The sequence below is a fragment of the Kogia breviceps genome, chromosome 19 (genome assembly GCF_026419965.1).
Source record: "Kogia breviceps isolate mKogBre1 chromosome 19, mKogBre1 haplotype 1, whole genome shotgun sequence".
In the NCBI taxonomy this organism is placed as follows: Eukaryota; Metazoa; Chordata; class Mammalia; order Artiodactyla; family Physeteridae; genus Kogia; species Kogia breviceps.
In genome coordinates, this window is record NC_081328.1 from 55,270,970 (window position 1) to 55,284,821 (window position 13,852).

Here is a 13,852-nt window from a genome sequence, read left to right on the forward strand (position 1 = left end):
AAGCTTGTTTAAACTGATAAAATACCCATGAAACAAACATTATGTTTAATGGTAAATATGGAGACGTTTCCCCAATAGCAAAAATGAGACAATAACTACACTATTTATATTCAACACTGAAAGAGTGGTCTTGTCCCTTTCAAGAAAGCTGTAAAAGAAAAGAAAGATCTGAAAGATCTATTATAAAGCCATAGCAATTAACACAATATAGTGTTGGTATAAAAACAGACCAAAGGACTAAATAGTACAGAGTGGTACTGATACCGACCCACACATATATGCTCCCTGATTAACAACAAAGGCAAAACCACAGTGCCGAGTGAGAAGAATCGCCTGTCACCAAATAGTGCTGGGTCAGTTGCATAGCCATGTGGACAAAATGAGTCGCCCAGAAGTTGGAAAGCTTGGGGCTGCTATGACCTGCCTGCCTTGTTATTATTACACCAGTCAAGTCTGTTGCATAGTCTCAGCCACCCAGTATCTGCAGCTTAGATGGTCCAAGGTTGTGAAAACAATCTTTCCTTTTCTTTCTTTAATTTTTTTATTATTTTTGTTGTTGCTGCTAATCGGGATGCACATATGGTGGTCTTCTCCACACTCGTAACCTCGAATTCCAAACCTGACCACAGAGAAGCACATCAAGCACAAAATTCTCCTCAGAATGATCCAAGAAATTGCCTGAGTACCTGCAGTACTCTATGAAGAATCTGAGTACCTGCAGTACTCTATGAAGAGTCTGAGTACCTGCAGTACTCTATGAAGAGTCTGCGTACCTGCAGTACTCTATGAAGAGTCTGAGTACCTGCAGTACTCTATGAAGAGTCTGAGTACCTGCAGTACTCTATGAAGAGTCTGCGTACCTGCAGTACTCTATGAAGAGTCCGAGTACCTGCAGTACTCTATGAAGAGTCTGAGTACCTGCAGTACTCTATGAAGAGTCTGGCATGAAAGAACAGAAGGACGGCAATGGCATCAGACAGACGCACACAAAGTGAGTCATACTTGCCTCACCAACAGGCTTCACAGTGAAAGTAAAAAAAAAGGGGGGGGGGAGGAATCCGTTGAAATTCCGTGAGTTTGGATTCAATCGGAACCATATGTAGCTCCAGATTAGGTCATATTCTCATGATAAAAGTACTAATTTTGTCTTCAATTCTGTCTGCTACTCAGTATTTCCATGATCTCTTATTAGCTGATCTCACGCATTATTTATTTGGTCTGTATTACTCAAAAGATACGGGACTTCAACCGAAGCCCTGGCGTTTCAGCAAGAGGGGTTGGTACTCAGCTACCTAGATGTCAGGGGAAGGGCAAGAAGAGAGTCAAAGGCGCGAGGAAGCACAGACTCTGCAACAGGACCACCCGGGTGTAAAGTCTCCCTGCTTCCAAGCAGTGTGACCTTGGGGCAACTGACCTCACTGCCCTGCGCCTCCGATCTTTTACCTATAAAATGAGTTTAACAACAGTGCCTGTTCCATGGGGTTGTGGTGGGGACTAAGAGTTAAAGAGTAAGGTCTTTAACCTCGTGCCCCATAGGCGATCAGTGCCGTAAAAATATGAGTCACCATTTCCCATATGTAAAAACCGTACAGAAAATTCTTACCTTCTAAACTGAATTGCTTCTGGCTGATGGTTAATCGCACACTAACCTGAGCTTTCCACAAACTGCGACTTGAAACAAATCACTTGTTTTCCCATTGATACAAAGCAAGGGGCGCTTGCTGGTTTCCTGCCGGAAACCCCAAAGGGAAGAAGAGGCAGCAGCCGCAGGGTGATAACGATCTGGGGCTGTGAGGTCAGTGACCTGCTTGAAAACGTCCTCCCCTGCCCGCTTCCCAGCGCTGCAACACCGCAACGAGTGATTCAGTTCTGCTTCTCATCTTTAAAACGGGGACCTGACAGCATCAATATCCTAAGATAAGCAGGAGTGTTCAACAAGATAACGCATCCGAGTTATTTACTGAGTGTTTTAAGTACTTACAAAGTAATAGGCACTATACCATTGTTATATTACTGTTTTTAAATGGGTCCCAACATAGAAGTGCTTTGAAACACCCAGTAAAAATGCATTTTAACAATTCAAAATCACATCATTACTATTTCATCGTCACGGACTTCGCGCCTTTCAGTTTGGGGCTGAGTTTTACCCCAGACCCTCGAGTCTTCGTCCAATTAAAACGCGCACTGGAAAAATTCTGAGGCTCTTCATTGATAACACCAGTGAATGTATCAACTTTAAGTATCAGATATGACCCACAAAATGTGTGTGTACAAACCAAACTCTCTTTAGAATGCAGTATGCCATTCATTTGCCCCGAGATTTATGAACTACAGACTTAGATAGGATCAAAGCTGATGTTTTGTGTAAATCATGGAAATCAATCTCATTACTTTGTGACTTTAGACTTTGTGAAAATGGTGTCCCTTGATCACTATTACTTTCCCATGACTCTCCTGACGCTAATACATATACAGTCTATGAAAAAATAATAAACATTAAAAAAAAACAAACACCAAACCTCACAGAGCTGAGTTCCACGGGCTGATTATGCCGTGGATGACCAAGAATGAGAGAGAAGGGAAAAAAGTTTTCGCAATTCCAAATGGAGTTAATTAGTAATGAAAGTTGCAATGGAATGGAATGGAAAAGTCAACCGGACTTACCAAGGCCTACTCTAAGCGTGTCTAAACGTCACTGACTGTCTCTCCAACTAGTCTCTAGATGGTTGTTAGCACCCAGTTCCCTGGTAAGGCAGATTAGCGGGTCATCGGTAAGACCAGAAGTTCTACAGACAGCTATGAATTATGAAAGGGGAGATTTACTTGAAAGAGTAAAGCCAGAATGGCCTCCAGGAGTTTGTGAAGCGTCGCGCGCCGGAGCAAGCAGTGAAATCCAGTTGCTGTTCGCCGCACGCGAAGGGCCTGAAGCAAAGTAATCAGGGGGAAACAAATTATAAGGTAGTGGGTGTATTGGCTCAGACCCAGTAACATAAGACATTCATTACGCTGAGACACTGTAATTCTCTGAATACCCCTTAAATCTCTCAGCTGTTTAATACGAGAGTGAATGTTCAGGTCAATAAAGTGATCAGCTACTTCCATATCCAAAAGACAGAAAAGGTTCACCAATGGAAAAACGTAGAGTTTAATCGTGAACTTTCTTTAATCAACAATTTGGCCTCATGTTACTCCGCGTACAAGCCTTCCATTCCCAGCAAATACTGGCCCTCTGAAAGAGCCACGGAATCTCTGCGTTTCCAGCACAGCAGTGGATTTCTCACAGGTTCAAGTGTCAGCCACCACTTGCGGAAAGGGTATTTGAAGGATGAGTGTTGTGTAACCACAGGCTGAGGCGCAAAAGCCAATTCCAGTTGAGGCTGATAATGGTTTTTGACATTTAGAGACATTTTATCCTTCAAAGCTCTTGGAGAGCTGAACTGCTTGCCTGACTTTGCTGTTTCCATGGAGACCAGAGGAGATTTTAAAGTGTTAATCTTACTTGACCTCTTTCACGTTTTAAAATTCTGACTCTTCCCTAAAAATGTAGCGCAGACTTCAGTGATCATTTGTTCTCTAATCTCACTTAAACTTTCACCTTGCAGTGGTCTCCTCAGTGGGCTTAACAGTCCCAGAAGGTGTCCAAGACAATTCACTGTGAGTATGGAAAGAAAATATCAGAAGCTGTATTTATATTTATTTTCACCCTAAGAATAAGAAGGACACAAGTTCTAGGCATACTCACAATACAGAATAGACTTTGGTGTGTATTCTCTGTGATGCCTTCTGTCAAAAAAGTGCTGAGCTCAGGGGCTTCCCTGGCGGCGCAGCGGTGGAGAGTCCGCCCGCCAGTGCAGGGAACACGGGTTCGAGCCCCGGTCCGGGAAGATCCCACGTGCTGAGGGGCAACTTAACCCGTGAGCTACTGAGCTCACGAGCCACAACTACTGAAGCCCACGTGCCTAGAGCCCGCGCTCCTCAGCAAGAGAAGCCACCGCAATGAGAAGCCCGCGCACCGCAGCGAAGAGGAGCCCCCGCTCGACGCAACCAGAGAAAGCCCGCGCGCAGCAACGGAGACCCAACTAGGCCAAAAATCAATCGATCAATCAATAATGAAAGGGGGGGGAAAAGTGCTGATCTCAGCTAGGAGATGCAAGGGTTCCCAGAGAAAGAGGAGGCTTTCTACAGCGACAGAGGGAGGGGGACGGGCACCCTCTCTCCCTGTGCTTTCATCTCACTGCACTTTGTGACCGTTTACTTGCACCCCATGCACTGGAATTATGGATTCTATTACCTAGTTTAAACTACCTTTCCCAAGATGGACAGATGGCTTAGACAATCCATCACGGTCTGGAAACCCAGTTGCACTGGCAACTTGTATCGCTAACGCAAACCCAAGAACAGAACGACGGCCAATGGCCGTGGTGGGCAAGGACGGCACCGGTAGGAACGGCGCTCTGAGCTCGGACTCCCGACGCTGCCGCGCACTGAAGCAGGTGACTTCGGGGCCGCTGCTTAATCTCACCGCGCGTCAGCCTCTCCCTGTCACGCGCGACGTAATAAGAAACTCTCGTTTCTTACATATGTGTGCATATGTGTGTGTGTGTGTGTGTGTGTGTGTGTGTGTGTGTATGAGAAAAAGGGAGAGAGAGAGAGAGAGACACTAAGCCATCTGGAATAAGAAGGTAAACCTGCATTTTTTCAGTGTTTGTAAAGTCATACAATGCACAATCCAAACGCTACAAAACTCTCATTAAACTTGATGATGAATGTTCAGAGGCCCCATTTGGGCCTTTTCATTCGATGGCAAATAACAAAAGACTCATATTCCATGGGAATGCAAGCGTTGTTTCTAACAGGGTAAAAACAGTTAAAATGATACACGGGAAGCATTTTCATCAGAAAATTCTTTCGATATACACAGAAAAACTTTGCTAAAGATGAGAAGAAATTACCAGGTCGAATGGAAAAAAAACAAAAAAACCACTACTAACAGATCTTAGTTAGACACGTACTTGATAAATTATACTTCAATAATAAAACACACTTTTTGAATCCATAAAGGCAAGATGTAACTGAGAAAGTATATTCTCAACCATAAATGACTACACAAATTTTAAAAATAGCTTATGAGAATACTGCATAAGGAAACACTGAAGGAGAGGCTGCTTTGAATGGAATGAAAGATCCCAGAGTAAATTTACAAAGACAGCATGACACCTAAAATAGATTCACAGCAAAGAAATTGGAGTCAAAATGTACAAAGTGCAACCAGATGTCATCAATGTGCTTATTTTTACAGAAAATACTTCTAAAATATTATATCACACAGAGTCTTTCTCATCGTTTTGAGCCTTATTTAAAATAATTGTCAAATTTAAATTTAAGGCATGGGATTTTTCCCCTTTACTGTTTATATTTTTCTTACATTATTTACAGTTTATTATTTTTGATCTTCTGCACTTTCCTGAGGTGGCAAATAGATAGCAGCGTTAGGGCCCCCTACTCAAACATGGGTGTGCTGAATCAAAATTGTTAGAGACCATTGTTTAGAGGGCAATAGAAATTCGACATTTTAATAGATTTTAAATAGATATCATCTTTTCCAAGGACAGGAGTCTGTAACTTTTCTCCTAAACTTGTTTCAGTATTTAGCATTTTCTGGAGGAGAGACATCTCTCACATCAAGATTAAATCTCTCCTGCTGCATTTTTTTTTTTTTTTTTTTTTTTTTTTTTTTTTTTTTTTTTTTTTTTTGCAGTATGCGGGCCTCTCACTGTTGTGGCCTCTCCCGTTGCTGAGCACAGGCTCCGGACGCGCAGGCCCAGCGGCCATGGCTCACGGGCTTAGTTGCTCCGCGGCATGTGGGACCCTCCCGGACCAGGGCACGAACCCGTGTCTCCTGCATCGGCAGGCGGACCACTGCGCCACCAGGGAAGCCCTCTCCTGCTGCATTTTAAAATCACTTTCTACAGCGTAGATTTGGTTTTTTTTAAGTTGTACATTATCCTTCTCAGAAAAACATTTCACATACCTGGGGGGAACCCTCCTCCACTGAGACGATTTTGGGGGGCTTCACTAAAAAAGGATCCTTTATTGAGTTTTAATTACAAAGACGGACGAAAATAGAAAAGTCTAGGTATTGAGAGCGGTTCCTATCTGGGGGAGTTATGGAGCTGGGACCCTTTGAAGAAGCTGCTCAAGCGCTAAGAGGTGGCGAGCCGTGTGGGTCTGGGCACGTGGCTGAGTACTCGCGTCAACACTGTCGTTGTCAACTGTATGAGTTTACTGACGCTGGTGCAGCTTAACAAGGTTGGAGACCGCTCAGTGGCTCTGGCTGCTACATTCACACTTACAACTTCTTTTTTTTTAAGTACACTTGATTTACGATGTTGTGTTACCTAGAACTTTGAAGGCAAGTGGCTTTTGCTTTCTCTGGAGAAAATGGAAATAGGTGGGGGGAAAGAGAAAAAAACAGTACTATTTGAATTTCTGGATTTTGAAAAGTGAATCGGAAGAAGATAAAACAAATGGTCAACGAACACAAGAAAAGATGCTCAACCTCACTAATCATTAAGGAAATGCAAATCAAAATCACAGTGAGATATCACCTCAGATCCATTAGAATGGATATCACTTCAAGAAAAAAAAAAAAAAAGAAAACAACAAGGGGCAGTGAGGATAAGAAATCAAACTCTTGCACACTGCTGATGGGAATGTAAAATGGCGCAGCCACTATGGAAAGCAGTATGGTGGTTCGTCAATAAACTGCCGTGTGATCCAGCAATTTTACTTCTGGGTACCTATCTACAAGAATTGAAAGCAGGGTCTTGAAGAGACATTTGTGCACCCATGTTCACAGAAGCACTATTCACAATAGCCACAAGGTAGAAGCAACCCAAATGTCTATTGGTGGATGGATGGTGGATGAACAGGTAAACCAAACATGGTATATTCACACGATGGCATAATATTCAGCCTTAAGAAGGAAGGAAATTTTGACAGGCTACAACGCGGACCAACCTTGCAGCTATTACGCTAAGTGAAATGAGACAGTCTCATAAAGACAATTACTATACGATTCCACACATAGGAGATACTTAGATTGATCAAAGTTGCAAAGGCAGAAAGGATGGTGGTTTCCAGGGGAATGGGCAGCTATTGTTTAATGAGAGCAGAATTTCAGTTTTGCAAGATGAAAAACGTTCTGGAGATAGTGGTGGTTAATGAGTGCACAAGAATGTGAGTATGTTTATTGCCACTGAAGTGTACATTTAAAGATGGGTAAAATGATTGAGAGGTACAAACTACTAGGTATAAAATAAATAAGCTATAAGGATATATTGTACAGCACAGGAAATAGGGTCAATATTTTATAATAACTATAAATGGAGTATAACCTTTAAAAATTGGGAATCAGTAGGTTGAAAACCTGAAACATATAATATTATAAATCAACTATACCTGTTTTTTTTTTAAAAAGGGGAAAAAAAGACCAAAAAAATGGGTAAAATGGTACATTTCATGTTATGCGTATTTTACCACAATTAAAAATAAATAAATATTTTTTAAAAAAAAAAAGGGAACCAGGTTCTAAGTGGCACAGGTTTGCCCTTAGCCAGTTTTCCCAATACCTAGTGTCACACTTTCGAGATCACTGTCAGCCATTTTACGTGGTTTCACTGGGTCATTCATTCAAACGCGAGCGTTCAATGAACCCTTTATTAAGGACCAGAAACAGAGCTAGATGCAAAGATGGAATATAATTTTGATTAAGACACAACCTCCAATCACAAGAGAAAATGAAAAGGAAACGAAGAGAGTTATTCATAGGGACAGCGTCACACTCGGCGCTGGCCACGTGACATGCACAATTTTATTCGGGGCCCAGAGCAATGTTGCAGAGAGGTGGGTGTTACCACACCCTTTGGGTTATGAGGCTGAAGGTCAGGAAGTCAAGTCACTAATCCAGGTCACAGAACTGGTAAGAACCTGAGCCAGGATTCAAAAGTAGGTGCAACTCCTTACTCTTTGCTCCTCTGCTAGTCTGCACCACTCTTAGGTCCTCCCCTGATCCCACGGCTCCTGAGCAAGTCACTCTCTACACATGCCTTGAATTCACTAAATCTCTTTGCACAAGGCCTCCTTCTTAGAGGGGATTTACTTTGAAAAATAAGCTGCGAAGCTTTCACTTAGGCTTCAGGGCCTCTGGACTTGGCTAAAGGAGCAGACCCGTGACTTAAGAGTCATGAATGTTGCTCCACGTTGGCTGTCACCCAAATTCTTCTTTAGACACAGACCCAGGGTCATGCGTGCATTCATTCATTCATTCATTCACAAGGATTATTATCTTTCCTAATCTCTCCAAACATCAGAGTCTGAACTCTAGTGTTTATTCACATCTACTAGGTTATATATAGGCCCTGCTCTAACGAGTAAAAATACTTGGCTTCCTTAGTCACACAGTACCTTGTTTACTGGATAATTAAAAGGTTATTATGACTTTTACAAGTTATATGGTAATTATCCAGATTCTTACATAATCATTCAAAACGCACACTTTGCTGACATGCTTTTGAAAATATCTCTCCATATATATATATATATATATATATATATATATATATATATATATATATATATATATATATACCTAATTATCACGCTCAATTATCTTAACAAAGCTGACTGGAACGCCCCAGTGAATTCTGCATTCTTAATTCCTAAGTGGGCTTTTCTCTTTTTCAGTCCTCCAGGCTCTGCGTCACCCTTCAATTCAGAACCTTGACTGCCTAAGTCATGCCTTCTCCTTGAATCAAGGGCACCAGCTGAATTATTTCTTAAATTCCTGACTTATAGGAAACCCCAACTCAGGCCCTCAGGCCCAAGCAAGAATACTTCAGAAAGCCAGAGTGTCATGTTCCAGCAACTACTGCTGAGTTTACTTCACAGATCTATTTGGGGGACTGGAAAAAAAGAAAAAAAAGGAAAGGAAATGTAGGATGTTATTAACCTCAATAACCAGTCCTACAAACAAGAAACATTTAATACATGAACTTGGGAAGGAACAGCAGAAAAATATTCTGGTAGAATAGCTAAGGAGAAAGAAGAAAGTAAATTCTCTTTATTCTTAGGTCCCCTGGCTTTGTGGGAAAATGTTGCCCCCCAGTGAATTATAGTAAACACTTGAGATAAGCTCATTATTATGTATTATTATTACTAGGTGTTGTGAAGGTCTTTCAGAGATGACACCCGGGTCCACTGTGAATGCGACAGCTGCTAGGGAATAGGATTCCGGAGCCAATCTCACTTTTTTTAGGAACGGCTACAGAAATGGCGAGCCAGAGACATAGACAGTCAGCTTTAAGGCCTTTCTGGACTCATGAACCGGCTCTGGAATTTGTTTCCCTGGGCGTGGCAAAGGAAGCAAGTGAGAGCCAGAATTAGATGAGGTCACTGTTGGTGGACCTCTGAGCATATGCAGCTGGCTAACAGAAGGCAGTCAGTGCAGTGTCGGAGCTACGGACTCCTCAGCACCGCTACACTAGCTGCGCAAACTCCGGCAAAATACTTGACATTTTTGACCCTCAGTTTTCTCATCTTTAAAATGGGGATAATCATATAGAGTTTCTAGCTCATATGACTGATGAGAAAATTAAATGAGGAAAGAATATATGTAAAGCACATAGACCGTATAGCACAGGGAACTCTGCTCAATATTCTGTAACAATCTAATTGGGAAAAGAATTTGAAAAAGAATAGATAACGTGTATATATAGAACTGAATCACTGTGCTGTACACCTGAAACGAACACAACATTGCTAATCAACTCTACTCCACTATAAAATAAAAAGTTTTTTAAAATAAAATAAAATAAAGCCCACAGAAAGTACCTAGTAAATGGGCATAGTAATACTTGACTCACCCATATAACGGAGTTGGTATAAGGCTCAAATGTGTTTGGGCATTCATAAATGAGGAAATACCAAATAATTTTCTAACCCACAGTGTGCGATAAGAGAAACTGTAGGTACTGGTCTCGGACCTCTGTCCGTGACACACAGCTCCTGAAAACGTTGCTAACAGGAGTGTTTTTTGTTCTAATGGGGTGACGGTCGGTGGACGGTGGGGCGGCTCCGGGAGGAGAACCAGTCACCGGAAAGACCAAGCCATGGTCGGAAGACTGGAAGAGCCCCCCCCCGCCCCCCCATTCTCCCGAGACAGGAGGAGGACTGAAGAAGGAGCTAATGATCGATCATGCCTATGCGATGAAGCCCTCACAAAAATCTCAGAAGCACGAGATTCAAAGAGCTTCTAGGCGGGCGAGACTACACGCACACCAGGAGGGGGACGCACCCCACCTCGTCGGGGGACAGAGGCTCCTGCCCTCAAGACCCTCCCAAACCTGGCCCTATGCGTCTCTTCACCTGGCTGTCCATCGGTACCCTCTATCACATCCTTTAAGCAACGGGCAGACGTAAGCGTTTCCCTGAGCTCTGCGACCCGCTCTAGCAAATTAATCAAACCCGAGGAGGGGGTCGTGGAAACCTTCCATCTCTAGCCAGTTGGTCAGAAGCACAGGTGACAACATGGGCGTGTGACTGCCGTCTGAAGCACGGGGGTGGGGATGCCCTCCTGTAGGACTGAGCCCTTCACCTGTGAGATCTGATGCTGTCTCCAGGTAGACAGCGTTAGAACTGAGTTAAATTGTAGGACACCCAGCTGGTGCTGCAGAGAACTGCCTGATGTGGGGAAAAACCTCCGCACATTTGGAGACCAGAAGTGTCAGAAGTAAAATGTTTTGTGTGAGTAGTAAAAGAAACACACAGAGAACACACTGAACTGAGGTTTTTCCCTACAACAGGAGGGAAACACTGACTTTATTTTTTTTTTTTGCAGACGATTTTCACAGCTGTGAAAATAAACATGTTAACATATGTAAAGCGTTTAGAACGGTGCCAAGAGCATGGGAGGTACTCAGTAAATGGGGTAGTACATGATGAATACAAGAGAAACACAAGGTAACAGATATCTTTATATTACCTTGAAAATTAGGAGCAACATACAAAGAGCATCTAACTGAAATGTTCATTTTGAGGCTCTTGCCAGAAGCCTTATATCCCCATGGCTTTTGGAAGTCTTTCTTGACAACTCAATCTCTTTTAAATAGCAGTGCTATATCAGCGGGGATTTACAGATAAGGATGCTTTTACTGCACACAGAGGAGCTGCCTCAGGAGGAGAATACAGTGAGGTCGATCGGTTATCCACATTCACAGCAAAATCATGCGTAACAAGTACGCAAACTTAGTGGCATATCCGACAGTAAGCACCTGCATCTGTGACGAACTGGAGGTTGGCTGATCTCACCTGGGCTCAGCTAGGTGGCTCCACGGGTCTTGAACAGAGTCACTCATGCTTCTGGGAGCTACCTAGGGAGCAGATGTTCTGAGCTGGGCTTATCTGGGGCACTTTGGCTGGGGTGGCACTGCGCCACTTGTTTCTTTTTTTTAAAATTTATTTTATTGAAGTACAGTTGATTTAAAATGTTGTGTTCATTTCTGCTATACAGCAAAGTGATTCAGTTATACATGTGCATACATTCTTTTTCATATTCCGTTCCATTATGATTACAGGATATTGAACACAGTTCCCTGTGCTTATACAGTAGGACCGTGTTGTTTATCCCTTCTATATATAGTAATCGTGTGCATCTGCTCACCCCAAACTCCCAGCCCCTCCCTCCCCCACCCCCTCCTCCCCCTTGGCAACCACAAGTCTCTTCTCTACGTCTGTGAATGTTTCTGTTTCAAAGGTAAGTTCATTTGTGTCTTATTTTGGATTCCACATATAAGTGATATCATATGGTATTTGTCTCTGTCTGACTTACTTCACTTAGTACGACCATCTCTAGTTGCATCCATGTTGCTGCAAATGGCATGATTTCATTCTTTTGGTGGCGGAGTAGTACTCCATCGTATACGTGTGCCACGTCTTCTTTATCCACTCCTCTGTCGATGGACATTTAGGGTGCGTCCATGTCTTGGCTGTTGTAAATGGCGCTGCTCCGTTGGCGTCTCACGTTTCTCCTGGGCATGTTCTTCTCGTGAGGATGGGTGACACAGAAGGGAGCAAGCCCGGTTGTTTCAGAGCTTTTTAAACCTTTGGTTATTTCATGTCCACTAATCCTTCCTTGATCAAAGAAGTCACGTGGACAAACTCAAAGTCAAGTTTATAGAGAGACACACTCTACCTCCTTAAGTAGGAGAAACTTCAAAGTAACATGGCAAAGTACAGGGATTCAAAGAAAAGAGAACTGAGGTCATAAATGCAATTTATCATAGTAGGAGAACATGGTGACTGGCCAGATCTTTGGAAACCCTCACCCCTGCTGTAACCATTTATACGTTTTATTGGTTTGCACATATTGATAAGATTTAAATTGACTAAAGGGTACCGCAGCTAAAAAAAGATTTGGATTTAGTTCAGAGCAATTTATATAATTAAGTTAACATGTACTATTTGGACAGTGTGGAACTGATACTGAGAAGGATAAGCTTTGATAATAGGGCCTTGGCCACGTCAGTGGGATGCCTGGTGGGGAAAGTGTAAAAGCCCAAGGCCCTGGCCGTCAGGTAGATGAGGGCATCGGAGGAGGATGAAGAAATGCCAAAAATTAGAAGTGAATGGACAATAAAGAAAAAGTTCACCTACGGCTATTGGGCTGGCTGAAAAGTTCGTTCAGGTTTTTCTGTTAAAAAACCTGAACGAGCTTTTCGGCCAACTCAATAAATTTAGCCCAAAGACAGCCCTACAGGCGATCTTATGTTCAAACCTATCTGACCGTCTCATGTCATTAAAACGGAAGCACCAGTGACATTCTCAGAGAAAAAAAAACTTCCTTCTGAGACAAACATACAGCTAACTCTGCAACAGCTGAGTTTTACTGAGGAAGCGTCTAAAATTGATGCTCACCTTTAAAGTCGGCTTGCTCCTATTTACTTATTTTTTGTTTTGGGCACCTGAACACATAAAGGCCAAGGAAGTCAAAATAAATGATAAAATGAGGAACGGGGCAAAGGAACTTTTGTTCATTCAGATTCATGAAAATCTCTCGAGCTGGTTTCTAAATATTTGATTCAGAAAAACCTAAACCCTGTTTGTCAACTGCATTCTTTTCCTCATTAAAAAAAAAAAAAAAAAAAAAAAAGGCCTCCCATGTGTACAATGGTGGAAATTCAATCCGCATGTTTTCTGATTCATCTACATTTAGCTCATCAAAATATTCAGTAAGAGGTGAACTTTTTGGTGGCCAAGATGCCTTGTGGTCCTTTTCCTTTGAAACAGAAAAACTGCAGTTTATCATCAGCTTGCACAAAGAACACTCCTCAATTTATTATGTTCTAAGGTTGGAGTGAATTACGCGCTCAGAAAGTCTGTCTTCCTAAACTGGCTTCCTCTCTCTTGTAATTTATCATAATCCTCCAGTCCTACCTGTATATGGTGCTGATCTCATTTTCACCATTCACGTTGGTACCACTGCTCTCACTGATAGGAACAAACCAAACAGAAAAGGATCAAAGTCTCAGCCATAGTCCAGGCAAGTACAGAGTAGGCTTTGGGCAAAAAGTTCCAAGAAATGTTGGAGGAATATGACTGCTTTGGAGCGTAGTGTGATTCTGTAGCCAGATTTCAAAGGTAAAGAGTACAGTCTTCTACTCATCAAAAGTCGAGAGAAATAGCTGGGCTTCTCATTACACTTCAGGGCCCAGACAGAATGCCAAAACCGAATCCACATTTATCAGAAGGATAAAAGAACCTTTCCCTTTGTTTTCTGTAACTGATCTGCGGTCCT